We start from the raw sequence: 18,158 nt of genomic DNA on the forward strand, positions 1-18,158 counted from the left end.
AAAGGAAACCCCTAAATAGATTGAGTCATGGTTAGATTTGTGCTTAGAGAAAATTATTTTGGCTGCTCAACTTGAAATTGAAATCACATGTCCTTGGTGAGACAAAAAAAAAAAGTCTGATTCAACATTTATGTTTGGGCACAAATTAAGTTGTAGCAAAGTGGAAGTGAGATAAGAATAACTGGACAATTTTTACATCTCTCCTATAATGTATCAAAAATCAGAATTTATATAACCAGGATGTTCTGGTACCACCAGGCAGAGAGAAAGACAATGGAGTATATAATTATCCTTTGTGTTAGGTGACAGAAGAGCAGTACACTTCTCAGACACAATGCAAAGGAAGACCTACATTTTTCTAGATACCTCCAGAAAACTACTCTACTTAAAATAAAAAACCGAAGCAAGAAGACTCAGCTGTGTACTACTGTGGAGTACCACAACAAGGGAAAGAAAGCTGATTCCAGGCCCAAAACCCTGCATGGATTTGAGCAAATGACTCAATAACCTACCACTTATCACCAATATCTTAAATGAAGGTTGTCTCTGTCTCCAACAGAAATCATTTATGTAAGTTTCTTGAGGGTAGGGACTGCATTCATGACCCCATGTTAGTCTTTATATTCCAAATGGAATTAAGTCTTTGAAGGTTCTTATTTTGAGTTGTAGTTTTGTAATTGCCATGTAGATCTTGTCATCTGATTTCATTTTTTGTGTTGCCTCACTCTTACCAATTCTATACCAATTCTATAGGTGAAAAAAGTATAGAAATATTTCTAAATGTTACAAATTTTACTATTTACCTGATTATACCATCATTACTACTCTTTGCCCTCTTTCATGATCACTTTTTTCCCATTTTCCATAAAAACGCTTCTGTGAATTTATTTTCTCCAACTCTTCGGGGTGTCAGATACTGTAGAACCTCTGATTCCCCTTTTTCTGAGACAGAATGTATGGAATCACTAATCACAGATTACACCCATTATAAGGTACCCAATTTAATTGCCTTCAGTTTAGTCCCACAAAAAAAACATCGATTCATCTACAAGAAAGCTGTTGTGGGATTTAATCCATAATGTTTCAAGTCTGCTTCTCCACCATTACTTTCAAACATTTCCTTATATACTTTGAAAGAAATCTATTAATGAACTTTCTCTCATTATTTTTGTTCTTTATGTTGAACCCATACATGTCATTATCTTTTTAGATGTTTTTGTTATTTTTTCTAAATAACTTATTTTGTTATCTGTCCCTTCATTGGACCCTATGTTTACTGATTTTTCTTGTGTTTCTTCATCTGATGTATTTGCAAGCAATTTGTTCAACTCTGGTTTTCTTTTTAGGAATGATTTGAACATTACTGTTTTATTGTATGTCCATATTTTTTCACTGAATAGGCTCAAATTAGCAAAGTATGTCATCTTGGGTTATATATTGAACTCCTTTCTTCTTAGAATACTTTGTTCCTTTTCTTCTTTTAGTTTTTGGTAGGTAGGTAGGTAGAAAATTTGAATTTCCTTTCATTCATTTTCAAAGCCATTTTTCCTGCTTACTTATAGAATCTGTTCTTTGTCATTAGAATTGTTCATCTGAAATATTGACATATTGTAGTTTGGAACATTGTCTGTTTTTGTTTGTTTTCCTTCAGACAATTATGAATTGTTTTCTTATATTATTGTTTGAATTATGATTTGGAGGATTTTGACTCATTGTGTCCTTCTTCAAGATCTATAGTTCTTAAATTGTCTCTACACATACTATCCCTGTGATCAATGTGTTTCAATTCTACAGAGATCGTGTTTTCTCTTAATATTATTATTTTCCACTTTTCTTCTTCCAGTTTGTGCTTCACATCTGTATATTTGCATTCCTAATCAGTCCTTCTCTCTTTTATCTGTTTGGTGAATTTTCCACCAAAACCTGGATGCAAATTTTTCTGTTCTGATTTTTTATCTCAGCTGTATAGGATATAGATTCTGCATTCACAATTCTTATTTTTCTTTTCTAAATTTGAAGAGACACTCTTCTGTGGCTCTATTCCCTCTTGGGAATATACAGGTTCTTCTGCCTCATTGTGTGTTGATTCATTTTCCTTTGTCTTGCAAAATTTATTCATAGATACCTGAATTCATTTAGTGAATCTGGAAATCACATTCCCTTCTGTTTTTAATATCTTCCCTGTTGGCTTATCCCCTTATAGTCAAGGTCTTTATTTGAGTTTTCTCCTGCCCATATCTTAGGTAATTGTAATGTTTTTATTATATGTTCCTCTCTCTCACTTTCTGACTCCTTCTTCTATAAAGGTAGTTACTTTAGAGTCTAGACTTCAAAGCTGTCTCAATTTCCTTCCTCACTGGGAATTAACATTTCATTGACCAACTTCTCTAGCCCAAGTGACTTGCAAGAGGATAAAAGTGACTCCAGCTTGATGTTGGAGCAATTCCTTCTAGCTTTCTAAAGCTCTATTCTCAGTTCTGTGTCTAAGCACTATTGTAACACAAAATTCACCCACATTGCTGTTCTAGTCAGAGCAAGCTTCTGCCTTTTGGTTTTCTTTGGTTTGGGGAGTAGGAAGAATGGTTTCTGTTGCAAATCTGTGGATCAGTTGTTACAGCCCTGACAGAGCATAGTGGCTGCTAGGCAAGGGATCACTGAGCAAAAATGTTAGGGGTTAGGGATGAGCCCTTCTGCTCTGGTGTGGATTCACTGGGGTTTTTCCACATTAGAGTTCTTGGTGCCTTAGATGGGAGAGACAACTGAGATTGCTTTATCTCATTCATAGTTCTTATTCTTGAAAGGCCTGAGAGGTTGTAAGAATCAGATAAAGTATCTTGTCCTCCATTTTATTGGTCACATGATCCAATTTTCCCTTTTCCTTTTAAAATTATTTAGGGTGATTTAGGGTGGCTTTCTGGGAGGCTAGGTAGGAGTAATACCTGGCACATAATAGGCATTTAATAAATAAATGTTTCTTGACTAGTTGACAAGGAGGAAAGTATTATTTGTAAAACACAAAATGTACCAATAAAAATGTATTTTGAAAAAATAAGTACTGTAGCCTAGGTGATAGAGAGAAGTTGCTGTTGCCTCTTCAGATTTAATAACCTTAATATTCATTGTAGAAGTTTAGTAGGCTCTTAAGAAATGTCTGGTAACTTGATGAATTAGAAAAGCAAAAAGGAAATCTTTTTCCCCCAGGGCTTTGTCCTCTATGTGAAGATTTTGGCTGCCAATGATCTAGGTATTATTTTATTTAGGTAAATATGTGGCTTCTTTGACTTCAAGGTCCCATTTCTACAGTCTTCAACGGGAGAGGAAGAAATTCTTTGGCCTACAGTATATAGTCCTTTTTGTTTTCCCTTAATCCACCTCTCTACCTTCCTTCCCCAGAGAATCAGCACCTTTCTACCGATCCCTATCACTCAGAAATAAAAAGACCCTGCTTAATTCTGAATCCACTTGGCAAGATCAGAGTTAGTCATAGACTTAGAGCCAAAACTTAGAGACCATCGAGTCCAAACTCCTCATTTCACAGATAAAGAAAATGAACCAAAGAGAGTTCTCCTTGAATGGTCTCAGAGCTAATAAATATTGCTTTGAAGGAGGATTTGGGTTCCTCACTTCAAGGACATCACTCTATCTGTCATACCAAGTCATGTTCTAAAGAAAGCAATAGAAAGCAGAAAGTCATTGATGGGAAACTTGTTGTATCTGTTGGTGACTCATTGTTTTCACCAGCTTCCTGACTCCACACACACATCCACACATATATACATCCTGATGGGCCAACAGAGTACACAGGATATTAAAATCTTGTGGTTCCCAGGTCCCTTAAAGCATCTCACATTTAATTTCCTTTCTAACTCAAAGAACAAAACCTGCTGACTTAAGAGCCAATTCACTAACAGATGTGAATTTTGATTGCCACCTATCTACCCAGAAAGCAGCCAGCAGAGAAAAAGCATGAGAATCAGCTTCAGAGTCATTCCCAGCCTTCTGATTCAATCAGCAGTCTAAAAACCTTAATGTGATGGAAAAGAATTGGTGAACTTCATCCCAGAACTTTCAGCAACTTTCCCTTTTCTATTAGGAATTAAAGACCTTATTATCACTCTCCCTCTATAGAGTTAAAGGAATTGTCATGAACTGAGTATTATGCTTTTTAATGTAGCTAGATAAAACCTACAAATTTCTCTTATATCTGGAATACTGGTGCCTTAATTAAGAAGTCTGTCCAAGTGCTCTATCATGACAAGGAAACAACCTTAAATTCTTGAAATCTATGTCACCAGAACATAATCTATGACATATTCTGTCATGTTAAAAATACTCCTCATCTTTGCTTCCTGACTTCTCCAACTTCCTTCAAAACTCAACTCAAATCCAACCTCCTGCAGAAAGTCTTTCCTGATCCTCTACTCCCCATTCCCACCTCACTGTTAATGATCTCTCTCAGATTGCTTCTTTTTTACAATGTATATGAAGAGAAAGAAGGAGGAGGAATGAAAGAGGAAAGAGAATGGAGGAGGGAGAGAGGGAGGGAAGGAGAAGGAGAAAAAGGAGAGAGAAAGAAAAAGAGAGAGAAAAACTAATATTGAAAAGAATGTTTTTGCAAATTTCACTGGATATAACATTAGGAATGTCTCTGGATTAATGTCAAGGAACAGCTAATCTTATACCCATGATTGCATTTCCAAATGTAGAAAGGATAAGAATTTCCTTCTTCATTCCCTGGAGCTGTCTGAAGTGAAAGTATGAGTAAGAAGTCTACTATGGAAGAATCACTGAAAAGGATCCCTCCTTCCATTCACTTTTTAATCTCTTATAACCTAATTCCCAACTGAATCATTCAATGAAACTACCCCCTCCAAAATTATCTTTGATCTTTTTCTTCTGAAATGATATCCTCTTCTTAGTCCTCATCCTTCTTGACCTCCCTGAAGCTTTTGACGTTGGCAGCCACACCCTCCACCTGGATAATTTTTCCATAAGCTTTCAAGACACTATTCTTTCCTATTTTTTCTCCTACCTGGATAATCCATCACTTCTTCTAAGTGTCTTTTGCTGGATTAACATTTATATTCTAACACCTAATCACAGTTGTACTGCAGAACTCTATCCGGAGCCCTCTTCTTTTCTCACTTCAATATCTTCTCTCATGGTGATGTCTTGAGTTCCTATGGGTTCAATATAAATAGATAAATAACATGTTGTAGATTATACATAACTGATATTATATATATATATTTATTTATATACTACACATATAAATATACACATACTACAAATATAAACACATAGATATAGATACACAGATGTCTCCTAGAACTATATTCAATCCTAATAATCCTCCTGAGATCTAGTCCAATATCACCAACTATTAACAACTGCCCTTTGGACATGTCCCCCATCAGCATCTCAAACTCAGCATGTCCAGAATTAAACTCAATGTCTTCTCCTCTAATCCACCTTTCATCCAAATGCTTCTATTTCTGGTTAGGGCATCATCCTCTTATAAGTCACCCAGGATCATGATCATGGCATCATGTTTGGTTCTTCACACTCTCTCATCCCCCTCTATATAATCAGTTGTCTAATCTTGTGAATTCTACCTCCACATCAAGCTTCTCATCTATTCTCTTCTCTCCACTCATACATCAACTACAGACATTCATCACCTCTTGTCTGAACTGCCATCACAAGCTCTCATTTTACTCATAGTTCCCAGTATCTTGCCCCTCTGATACATCCTTCAAACAAATGACAAAATAAAACTCCTAAGCTACAGCACAACCAAGAGTTATCCAAGAGATTTCAGTAACTCCTTATTGCCTCTAAAAAAAACAAAAGGCAAACTCCACAGATTACCATCTAAAGTCTTTCACATAGTAGTTCCATAATAAAATACTCATTTCACAATAGTCTCCTTCCAGCCGAACTGATCTACTTGCTGGTGTCTAAATTTGGTATTCCATTTCCCCTTCTCATGATTTTGCATAGATTATCCTCTGTGTCTAGAGTACATTCCCTCTAACTTCCATTTATTGGACTCTGTGTCTTTCAAAGATCGCCCCATGTGCCATCTCCTACAGAAAGCCTTTCCTGTTGCTCTTACTAGTTGGTACTCTCATTTGCCTCAAGGTATCATGTAAATATTTATCTGTTTATATGCTATATCCCCCTCTCTCTGAGACTATAAATTGCAGAGAACCCACTAGTTCAAAATTAGTGAAAAAAGTTCCTCACCAGGAACTCCCAACACCAATGAAATTGTAGCCCCAGCTAAATATACATGCATATGTTTATGTTTATATGTACATTTTTGTATATTTTCATGTGTGAGAGCATATATGGATGTATGTATATGTGCATATAAATATATATTATTGCATACATACACACAAACACATATATATGTATTAAGCTATATCCTATGAACTAGAAGCACCAAAACATCTATATCCTTTTTTTTTTTTTTTTTTTTTTTTTGCTGAGGCAACTGGGGTTAAGTGTTTTGCCCAGGGTCACACAGCCAGGAAGTGTTAAGTGTCTGAGACCAACTTTGAACTTAGGTCCTCCTGACTTCAAGGCTGGTGAACATTTATCATCTAAGAGAAATTTATCATCAAATAAAGCTGCTGCCCCAAAATGGAATAGTGACATTTTGTGAGGTAATGAGTCTTCCATAATAAGAAGCATATACTACAAAATGGAAAAATACATTGAATTCTTGACTGAACTAGTTAGTATCCAGAATCCATCCAAGGTTAAGACTACTATCCAATAAAGCCCACTTTTTGTGCTTTGATTTTTTTTTTTAGCCACAAGACTATGCTCTGAGTAAGGAACATTCTGAGCTGATCTAGTCAGTGGAGGGTGGTAAGTGGCAGTATGCCAAGAAATGGCAGATGGAAGAATGGTTTTTGTATTATGGTATATCAGTGTGGATATATTTACAACTACCACAATGACTGAGATAGGAAAAATTCTCATTCAAAATTCCCACCTTTGCTCTAACATTCAATGAGAAATGTTATGATGATCTTTCTGTAATACTGTAGAGAGAATTTCTGCATTGATTAGACTAAAGAATATCCTTCCAAGTTTAAGATTCTTTCATTCTATAAAGCTCATTTCTATGACTCTACTTCTTATAGGATTTAGTCACAAGAATATGTTCTAGCTTGTTATTTCTCCTTCATTTTTGAAGAGAACCAATAGCATCACAGGGTGACATCTTGATTCATAGAAGAATTGGGTTTACATGAAACAGAGTTGAGCAAAGTCTTCAATCTCACTCTCTCTTCCGGTCAATGAATTCCAGTAGCAAGACAAAAGTCAGGATGACTGGTAATGGCTTGGGATGCAATGGATGGTTTTGGCATCTTTGATGTTTAACTAAGCTCCATAGTTTCTCAGCTGCCTTCATAATCATTGGAACAGATTGCTTTCATCTGTCCAACATGTTAAGTCTTCACATGCTTGGGATAAACACCCCCTAACTGCCTGGTTGGTTTGTAACCCATTGGTTACCTTCAGCCTGGTTAACCTTTCCGCTCAGATGGTTTGCCAGGGAATTTTTTCCAGCTTCTTAGAGCCACAGGTGAGAGTTAAGAACCCAGTGCTCACTAAAAGTGGATGAGTCTCTCTTAAAAGAGCTTAGCAAGCCCCCACAACACAGGTGCTAGTCCTACCTGAATATAAGAATATGCTCTGGTTAGGGATCTTCCTGCTTCTGAAGAGCAGAATCAAATAGTCAGTTAAAAAGCATTACTATGAGCCCAGCATTCTGCTAAGCATTGTAGAGACAAAGAAAGGCAAAAGTAGTTCCTGCTTTTAAGGATCTTACATTCTAATGGGGGAGTTAATGTGCAAATAATTGTGTACATCCAAAGGAAAGGGAAGATAACTTCAGAGAGAGGGGACTAGCAGTGGAGAAAATAAGGTAAAACTTCCTGTAGGAGGTAGAATTTGAGTTTAAGGAGACCAGGGAAGCTAGAAGGTGGTAGGAAAGAGAGAGAGCATCCTATACAAGAGGGAGAACCAGTACAGAGGTATTGTCAGGGAAGATGGAGCTTTATATGTAAGGAAAAGCAAGAACACTGGATCATAGACTATACTGAAATGGGCATGAAGAGTAAGAAATAAGGATCCCATGTTGTTGCAAAGGGCTTTAACATCAAACATGATAATTAGGAATAGAATATCAAGAGAGGGCAAAAATTTTTGTATTACTCTATATCATACCCCAGTAATCAGGAGCTAATAAGATCTTGTTGAAAAACTTCCAGTTTTTCAGTTTTTTTTCAACAGCAATGGTCTAATGCTATGGCAGAGAAAACTTGATTTTCCCCAAACACAACTATTCCTTCCTTCTTAAAGCACTTCTTCTAATCTAAGGTATATAGCAGAACCTCATATATTACTACTACTATATTCGAAGTTAAATCTTCTACCAGGGACAGATATTTTCCAAATTGCAGGAGATATTTTAAGGAAAACTTCTCTGAAAACTAATGTTCAGTTTTCCTCTGAATAATGACTGGCTGGTGTTAAATAGGATCTCTATGAGCACAGATCAGTAATGGCATCCAATGCCAGAACATATTTTATTGTTCCAAGTCAAACATTGCAAAAGGAGAAGAGTAGAACACAATCTAGTGGAACCAGAAAATGTACCCCAACAGAAACTCTTCTTTTCCCAAGAGTAGGTCTCCTGTTCCTCTAATGGCTGTATCTAGGTCCCTCTTTTATAGTCATCTGGTTCACTACAATAATTTACAGACATATCTTAGAAAGGGAACAAAAGAAATCTCTTCTCCCCAGAATCCCTTTGGATAAAGGATCCAACTGAATTGTTTTTATTATAGCCTCATCTAATATGAAAGGTAAATTAAGGTGATGAATAAGTTAATCATCCCAGCCAGATTTCTTTTGAGCTATATTCTCCCTTCAAATTTAAACACAGGCTTAAAGGTATAAATCCTTACTGAAGATTGTCTATTATTCTGATAGCAATTAGACAAGACATTCTTAACTTTTTTGTGTCACAGATGCTGTTGGTGATCTGGTTAAATAGTGGAAAGAAATTATAAATTCATATTAGAAGCTAGTGAAAACAGAGATTTGATTTTTTCTCATCCAAGGTCATGGGCCTACTTGAAATTAATCTATGTACTCTTCTGTTAGATCATCTTATTAGGGGATTGTAGAGCTCTCCATTCAGAGGGATAATAGCAGATAGGAAAAATGCCTGCCTGATTTCCAGAGTTCACATAGAGTGAAAATGCTATTGGGTAAAAATGTGTCGACAAGGCAATGTACCATTGATCATTATCATCACAGTGTTAACTATAACTGAGCAACCCAGAGATGCTATAAGAAGTGGGTGAATTGCATCATGGAAAATTGCATTGTCATTCCAGCCTGAGGATATGATATTTAGTTAAAGGAAGACCAGGGCAGTCACAGATTTAGAGCTAAAAAAGCCTCATTTTACAAATGAGGAAACTGAGACCCAGATGGGTTAAGTGATTTGCCCATATGTATTGTAAGGAAAAAGGCAGGATTTGAACTCAGATCTGTCTCCACAATCTGCATTCTTTCCACTACACTATGATGTCTCCCAGCCTTGTTCTTATGGGCCTTCACAATGGAGTGTCTATAGTTAACCTAAACAATTATAATAACTCATATTGAAATACTACTTTATGTTTTATAAAGCATTTGCCTCACAAGAACCCTGTAACATAAAGTAGTACAAAAATTATTAAGCCCATTATATAGATGAGGAAATTGAGGTTCAAAGAAATTAAATGGTTTTCCCAAGGTCACAGGACTTGGACAAAGCCAGGACTCAAATCTAAATCTTCTGGCTCCATATTCATTAACATGTACTTCCTACATATGTTCAACTAATTAATCAATTAATGTCAGCTAACAAATATTTAGTATTATTGACCATGAATAGCACTGTTCTTAGTGCTAAGGATATAAATGTAAAGGTAAGAGAGTCCCTGACCTCAAGAAGTTTACTTTCCATTGGGAGAGAAAATATGTACACATAAAAATATGTAAAATATATATACAAAATCAAAGCAAATGATTGGAGAAAGGGACAAAGCACTAGATTCTAAAATAGGGTAGGGAAACTTTTGTTCTGCCAAGACCCATTTGGATATTTATAACATCTTTTGCAGGCCATACAAAATTATTAACTTACAGAACTCAAGCAGTGGATGATAGCTGTGCCTAGCTCTCAGCTCATCAACCCCTGTGGTTGCCTTAGCAAATGATTTTGCAGGCCTTATATGGTCTTCAAGGCCAGATGTTTCCTATTCCTGTTCTAGAACAAAACTCATTTAAGAGGTGAGATCTGAAGTAAATGCTCAAGGAAACTAGAAATTCTAAAAGGTAGACTTGAGGAAGCATTCAAACGCTACTGCAAAGAACACCATTCTGATGATGGCCATGTAGCCCAAATTCCAAATATAAGCTTACCAAAACTATTTTATGGAGAACTCACACAAGTCATTTAGTTTTAGTTTTGGAATATATCCCATGAGAGGAAACTTTTTGCAACCAATTTTGCTCCTAAATTTCGCTTTACATGGTACCTGGTGCATAGTAAGCTTTATCTCTCTATGCAATGTTAATACCACTTTTGCATTCATTTGAACACATTTCTCAAGAGAAAGACAGTTTTTGGTGACAGGTTTGGGGACAGAGAGAAATTATACTGACAAACATTTTCTTCCCAAAAGTCATAATATGTCTAATTCATACATGGGAAATAAAGACTTGACAATACTAGAAAGTCATCAATACAGATGACTGTCCAGAAGCTTTTAATGATAGACCTTTCAAAAAGTGGGATACTTTCCAACCATAAACTTCTATGACTTGACTAGCCAGGCAGGCAGAGGAGTTGGCTGCTTCAATTCTACATGGCCATATCAAGTTTATCTTTTACAGTTACACCTGGAGAAATCTGCCTTTAATTCAACTGCCATTGAAAACCCTTTGATCTCACCAGAGATTGCTTTGAGAAACCACTATATAGGGGCATTGTCAGGGACCCTGGGAAGGTTTTTGTAAAGCTCTGTATCACTGTGATTGGGGGAATACTCACAGTGTTACATCCTCCATAGGGACCTGTACAAAAAACTCAACTTGGGGAAAATGGCATTTTCATGGAAAATATTTCACCTAATCACAATTTTCCAGGAAGCAGCCATACCATTGGACCTGCTCCCAACTCCAAATTCCAAGGATGCAACTTCAGGAGAAATTGGACAGAGAAGGATGCCTATTGCCCTGCTTATCTGTCTATCAAATTCCACTCTTTTCCAATGGAGTTATTTTGAATGTTTTCTCCCAGATGGAGAACTATCTTCCTGAATTCGGAGATTCTTTGTCACATTTGTTGGTTGATGAATTCATGAAAATATTTGTGTCTTTTCTTGTGTCTGCACCAGAAGGAATTCAAGGAAATATGTTTTTGGAAATAATACCTACAGCTCTTATGGAAGTAGAGAAATCTGTTGAATATATTCATTCCATCTCAGGATAGAACATTATGGACAGATACCTGCTTCTGGGAAATCCCAAAGACATCATCTCAACTTTTACTCTGGGAAGGAGGGCATGGAAAGAATTGCTTCTTCTAAAATTAGACTTATCAGAAAAACCTGAGTATATGTCCGTCATTTTCTGACCTGATTATTCATAATGTACAATTATCTGATATTCCTAATCCTTTAGAATCTCAATACTGGATGAAAGCAAGTCCCTTGGTCTAAAGTTCTTACTGACTCTTCAAGTTTCCTTGGACAACAGTGACTAATCATAGCAGGCCAGAGAAGTCAGAGAAAGGGGAGATTGCAGAATGAAACATTAATATTTTAGAAAAGTTAAAGGGATATTAACCTCTCCTGAGCTAAATCTTAGGCCAGTACAACCATTGGAACGCAAGTGAAGTAATTATGACACACTAAGTAACAAGTACTAACTTCTGCTGATCCTGGAGGTGAAACTTGACTGGGGCCTAATTCCAATAAATGATGGGAAATAGAAATTTGTGGAGTTTTAGAGGCCTTTCTGTCAGAGTGTATGCTACAGAGAAACTGACATTTGGATAGGGAGCCATGTAAGTAGCCATTCTTTCTACTCACTGCTATAAGTATAAGACTTTTTCTAAAGCTTTCATTATAGGTATGGTGGGGAAATGTTGGAAAATTTAAGAGAAAAAAGCAACATGAATATGGGAAAAAATCTGGAGAATGGGAAGAGAAAGGGGACTTTTTGGAGACAGAATTCCACCCCACTGGAAATTTTCATATTAAGCTTTTACAAAAATCATTTGTCAGGCATGCTAGGGTGAAGGGAAGATTCTTATACAGGCAAGTACTCTATTGTTTTCCAAAGTCTTTTCAAATATAAAACTCTGATTCTATTAAGGGCATGATAATCTATTGATCCTCCAAGTAAGGAGGACTGACCTAAGATCACTCTCAGTATTTAGGGCTCTGGGGAGATCAGAACAGTTTCAAAAGTAATGTAAAAGGTCAAAGAAAGTTTGATTAAGTTTTTGAACTTCCTGCTCCTGTCAACATACTCTACTTTTTGAACCTTGCCACCCAAAGAAGGCAACTCCCAAACAAGAAGAAGTATAGTATAGTGGATAGGATGCTGGATTTATAGTCAGGATGGATTTAAATACCACCTGAGACACCTACAGATTCTCATAAATAATAATCTCTCTCACTCTGATTTTCCTTTTCTTTAAAAAAGAAAGAGTTTGAATTGAGTCATTAAAGTTTTCCTCTGAAATTTTGAATATACTTCACACCAGAATGACTCATGGTCAGTCTCTTTCTCCTAAAAGGTAAGAGAGCCCTGAGTGAACCCCAGAACTTGTCCTAAGACAGATCTACTCCTCTGGTCAACCCAGAACTAAAGCAGTGTCCAAGGTGAGAGCATCAGAGAGTAGGGCCAATGTTCACTTGCACTCTTTAGAGTATCAATAAGTAATGTCTGTCCTGCTTCCCAATATCATGTTTATTTCTCATTGGAGGAAAATGATGGTTCCAGAAAAAATGGAACATAGATAGGTATTCCTTCTTATTTAAGGTATTGGATAAAGTATGCTCAAAAACTTTAATTGACCTCCCTGTTTTCAAATGGGAGAATAAGTTCCAAGAAGAATAAAGCTAATACTTTAGAACTCTTTAAAATTTCTCTCTATTCTAACCAAGAAGAGTCATTTTATTTTGTTTATCTCCCTTCCAATAAGAGTTAGTGCAGACTCTTTAATTAATGGTTGCAAAATAGAGGATGATAAAGGTCCCACAGTAATTAGGATATCATCTTCTGAAGTCATTTGAAAGACATTTAAATAAAAACAGAATCTTGCTGTTTCAAAAATAATGGCGGGGGATGAGGAGAACCTTCCTCATTTGGCATAATTTTTATGGTAGATTTGATCAGTCACCAGAGACTAAAGTATCTCCAGTTTTAGAGGTTGGCCATGAACTCAATAAACTGAGAAAAAGACTCTCTTCACTCAATTCTGTTACTTGTCTGCTCAAAGAATCACTAATAAAATCATAGATAATACAGAGCATAGGACTAAATAGGAATCATGAAGTGTGAGTTCTATTAAGGTTAACAATGACCCTTACCTGTCATGGTTTTTACAGGTAAAAATGAGTAAAAATTATTACAAACAAGATGAGATATTTGTAAGGTATTCACAAATCTTAGAACATTATATAGATGTTATCATTGTTGTTGTTGCTGCTGCTGGTTGTTATTAACAGCATTGGTGGGCTTTCCTTTAAGCACCAACTAAAATCCAACTTTCTACAGTAAGCCTTCCCCAATCCCTCTTAGTTCTAGAGCCCTTCCAGTGTTAATTATCTCCTATTAATCCTGTATTTATAGTTTGTTTGTATTTGTTTGTTTACATGCTGTCCAATAGATTGTGAGCTCATTGAGAGCAGGGACTCATAATGGGGCATTGAATGAGGCACTTAGTACAGTGTTGTCACAGAGCAGGCACTTAATAAATGTTTATTGATTGATTATTGGCTAGAGAAGGACAACCAGGATAATAAAGGAACTTTATATTATGCTTAGCAGATAATTGGTGTGAAGAAATTTGAAGCCTTGGGGGGAAAGAAAAATCTAAGGAAAATCTGGCAACTGTCTTCACCTACTTGAAGAGTTGTTATAATACAGAAAAATTATTAGAAGCATTAAGAAGATCTAGATTCAAATTATACCTCTAATTATTTTTATATATGTGAACTTAAGGAAATTATTTAACCTCCTTTAGCCTCAGTTTCTTCACCTGCAAAATATACTAAATAAGCTCTGAAGTCCCTTCTAGATCTAGATCTATGATCTTGTGACCTATTGCATCTAATAGGTAGAACTGTGAGTGAGACAAAAGTTATGAGGGAACATTTTGGAGCAATCATAAGAAAAACTTCCTAAAAATTGGAGCTGTCCAAATATAAGGTGAGTAACCTTGGTGGAGAAAGAAAAGTTCAGAGGAAAAAGTTCCCTGCCTCTGGAGATCTTTAAATAGAGGTCAAATAATTACTCATCAGTGATATTGCTGAAGAAATTTGTATTCTTTTGCCACTTATCTGCCTATAATTTGGAATCAAAAATGCAGTAGCAGCTGGGGGAATCAACAAAAGTTTTGTATGGAACAATTTAGGGTTCATAGGTCTATGGATTGATGTCAGAGAGTTCATTAATTTGAAAAGGAAAAAATTAATATCTTTTAGTATAATTTTTCTTAAAGTCATATAATCTTGTCTATAATTATCCCATGCATTAAATTATTTGGAACACCATTCCCAATGTTATTATTGATTTTTCCCTATCTATTAAACAGCCAATCAATTGCTCAAAACACACTCAAAATGGTATAGTGGAAAGAAAAGTAACCTCAGTATCAGAATACCAACCTAGGTTCTAGTCTATACTCTGTAATTAAAGAACTCTTTGACCTGGCCATGGGGAAACCCCTTTACTTATAGGTTTCCCCCTATATAAAAAGATGTTGGATTAAATGATTTCAGAATTCTATGCTTCTAGATGCCTCTCTGAGGTTCTTCCAGACTATGGTAGTAAGAATAGGTTCATTTACAGTAAATTCTTATTAATTTAAAATGCAAGGGACTAAACAAATTGGACTTTGAATCAACCATGCTTTACTAATATTCTATGCTAATTAAAAAATAGTTTACTACTTGGAGATGAAAATTTCCCAGAATTATATAATCTTTTGGATAACCCAATATCCAAGTATTAATGAGACAATGAATTAATGGATTTGATGTGGGCTAAGATTCCTCTCTAATTCCCAGCCCCCATGAATTTCAATGGGAGATATCTAGGACTCTCCCAGCCCCCATTCTAAGGATCTGCTCAGATTTCTTCAACACCCCCAGCACAAACTGTTCCTTATTTAAAAACCCATTGAATTCTATTCAAATTCTAACCCTGGCTGAAACCAGCCAGGAAACAATCTGGGACTTCACCCACAAGCCCCTTCAAGATTACCAAAAGCCCTCCATTTTAAAAGAGGGAAATGAGTCCACTCTTAGCAGGAGCCCCAAACATGGCCGGCTATGCCTGGCCCTGGTGTCTTCTATCTTCCAACCTTACTTCCAAACCCCACAATAAACTTCTTTTATTAATCTAGGTTTTTGGGGCTGTAAATTCCTTTACAGAGAACTCTTGTGTTGCTACTGGACCTCATTTAACTCTGTTGCACCGAATCCAAAGAGGTTGCAGTGGAGCTCTATTTGAATTCTTGTACCCCAAACCTACCACTAGACCTCAATTAACCCTAATTTAATTTAGGTACCCCTTACCTAATTCTCATCAGATTCATTTATAAAACAATATTAATTGCATTAATAATAACAATACAACTCCAGATCCTTTATCTTCTCTGGAAGCCTCTCTCCCAATCCTTTCACCCATCCTCTGAAGCAATTTCCAAATACTCATTTATGGGGTTATAGAGAAAAAAATCCCACAGATCAAGGCCTTCTCAAGTCATTTCCTGGGAATGCTGAGCATCAGGAGACCCTTTCAGAGAGTTAGTCCCACTTCTGAAATACTTGTATGCCACACACACACACACACACACACACACACACACACACACACACATCATCATCTGGACTCCCTTAATTATATAATGGAAAGATCACAGGCCTAGGAGTCAAGTACTTGATTTTTAGGCTTAGATCTTTTACATGTTAATGATATTGATGAGGGTGTGAGATAGGGCAGGATGGGTCTGTAGTTCCTCTCTCTCCAAAGTTCTATGGGTGAGTCCATAAAACCTACTCAAAGCTGTGATAAGAAAGGCTTTATTGGTTAAGAAAAGATGCCACAAAATCTTGGCAGGCAATATCAGCTTCAAGAAAGAAGTAATATTGCAAAGAAACATAATCTGAAAACTTTATACAGAAACAATAATAGAACAGGATAGTTAAGAATCCTTAAGTTTGTATCTGAAAAGGCTTTTCTTGCTTCCAGAGGATATGGAGAAGTTTGTATAACAAAAAAGTTCTTCTCCAGAGAATGTAAATCCATTTAAGTTTGTATAAGGTTTTATTGGTGATTTTACTTACTGGGCTGTCTGGTTTTGCTCTCATCAATATGAATGAAGCAAGTGATTTAACCTCTATATTACAGCACAATATCCCTGTAAAATAGGTTAAAATGCTGGACTTGAGGGTGAGAATACCTAATTCTAACTCTGCTCCTTAGTATTTGATGTTAAACAAGTTATATAACTTCTCTGGATCCCAGGTTTGGACTAGCTGGCCTTCTGAAGTCCCTTTCTAAGATTCCATGGATATCTGGGATGCCTTCCAACACTAAATAGATGGTTTTGTAGTAAGAATGAGAATAGGTATTTTCTGAAAGTCCTCTCCACAATTAAATCTATGTTTCTGTAATCTTAAGTACTCATTTAGTAATATTGAGAGAATAATAGGGCAAAATAGATTTGCTATTCTTCATCCATCTCAAGGACTTTGGTCAATAGCACTTTCTTTTCTCTACTTTAAGTTTCTTCAACAAACAGAATTCCAGGATATATTGAAAAGGAGGCAAATTTTATCTACCAATTACCCTTTAATCAGAAAAAGATATAGAGGGCTGACATGAAAATCATGAGATAATGGAGTCAGAAATTTGAGATTGCATCTCTTGGCTGTTCAAAAACTCTTTGTGACAGCAAAGGCCCTCCAGGGGTCATCCAGTCCTGATCTCCATTCCTAAGAAGGAAGTTTATCCCAACCATCCCAGAGAGATAAGTGCCTGTTCTTTATTTTTCAAGGTTTTCAAAGGGATTCTTCTATAGCCTCACCTAACAAATCATTTCAGTGCCTATAGCCCCTCACTATTGTGGCTTCTAGGTCTAGCTCTCCTACTCACAAGCTTGAGGACCTCGGTCAAATCAATTCACCTTTCTCAAACTTCATTTCCTCATCTGAAAAATAAGGAGGTTGGATTAGGTGGTATCTGAGGTTGTTTCCAGCTCTATCAATCTATGTGTTCTGTTTTCATTCAACTTAAGTCTCTTCTACTGCAATTTAAGACCATTTCTTCTTCCTTTAACCTTTCACATCATATATCACAAAATGACCTTCTGTGTACTTTAAGTTTGCCATCAAAGTTCCCTTCCATTCTTCAGATCTAATTACCCAACTCTCCTTTAACTATTAGAGAGTAACAAAATACAAAATGTAATCCCCCCAGGTATTTAGATTGAATTTTAATGCAAAATAAAGTGACCTCTAAAGATTGGGAAGGGAAGGTGTCAAAATAGGTCAAACCCAAAAGAAGCAGGGCAATGAGTGGGTCAGTGATGAAGATGAGGGAACCACCTGCCTGGAAGCTCATGTCAGGGCAACCTTGCTGACAAAAGGAGAGAGGTTTTGTGTTAGGATGTATGGTCTTTTAATGATCTTTGGGAAAGGAACCCTTCTGGAAATGGAACCAAGTAGGTAATTATGACTTTGTTTTTGTTTGCTTCAAATGCAGTACAGCTGCTTTTGAAACTGAGTTCTAAATATTTTTATGATATCTTTGAAAGAAATTTTTTAAAGACCTCT

The 18,158-nt window shown here is 36.3% G+C and overlaps 1 protein-coding gene across 1 annotated transcript in view; it reads left to right on the forward strand.

The window, feature by feature from the left end:
- The window catches only part of LOC141557871 (T cell receptor alpha chain MC.7.G5-like), a 563,004-nt gene that overhangs the window by 407,442 nt on the left and 137,404 nt on the right, over positions 1-18,158 (forward strand). The window lies entirely within an intron of this gene.

Source organism: Sminthopsis crassicaudata, chromosome 2, assembly GCF_048593235.1.
Source record: "Sminthopsis crassicaudata isolate SCR6 chromosome 2, ASM4859323v1, whole genome shotgun sequence".
NCBI classification, from domain to species: domain Eukaryota; kingdom Metazoa; phylum Chordata; class Mammalia; order Dasyuromorphia; family Dasyuridae; genus Sminthopsis; species Sminthopsis crassicaudata.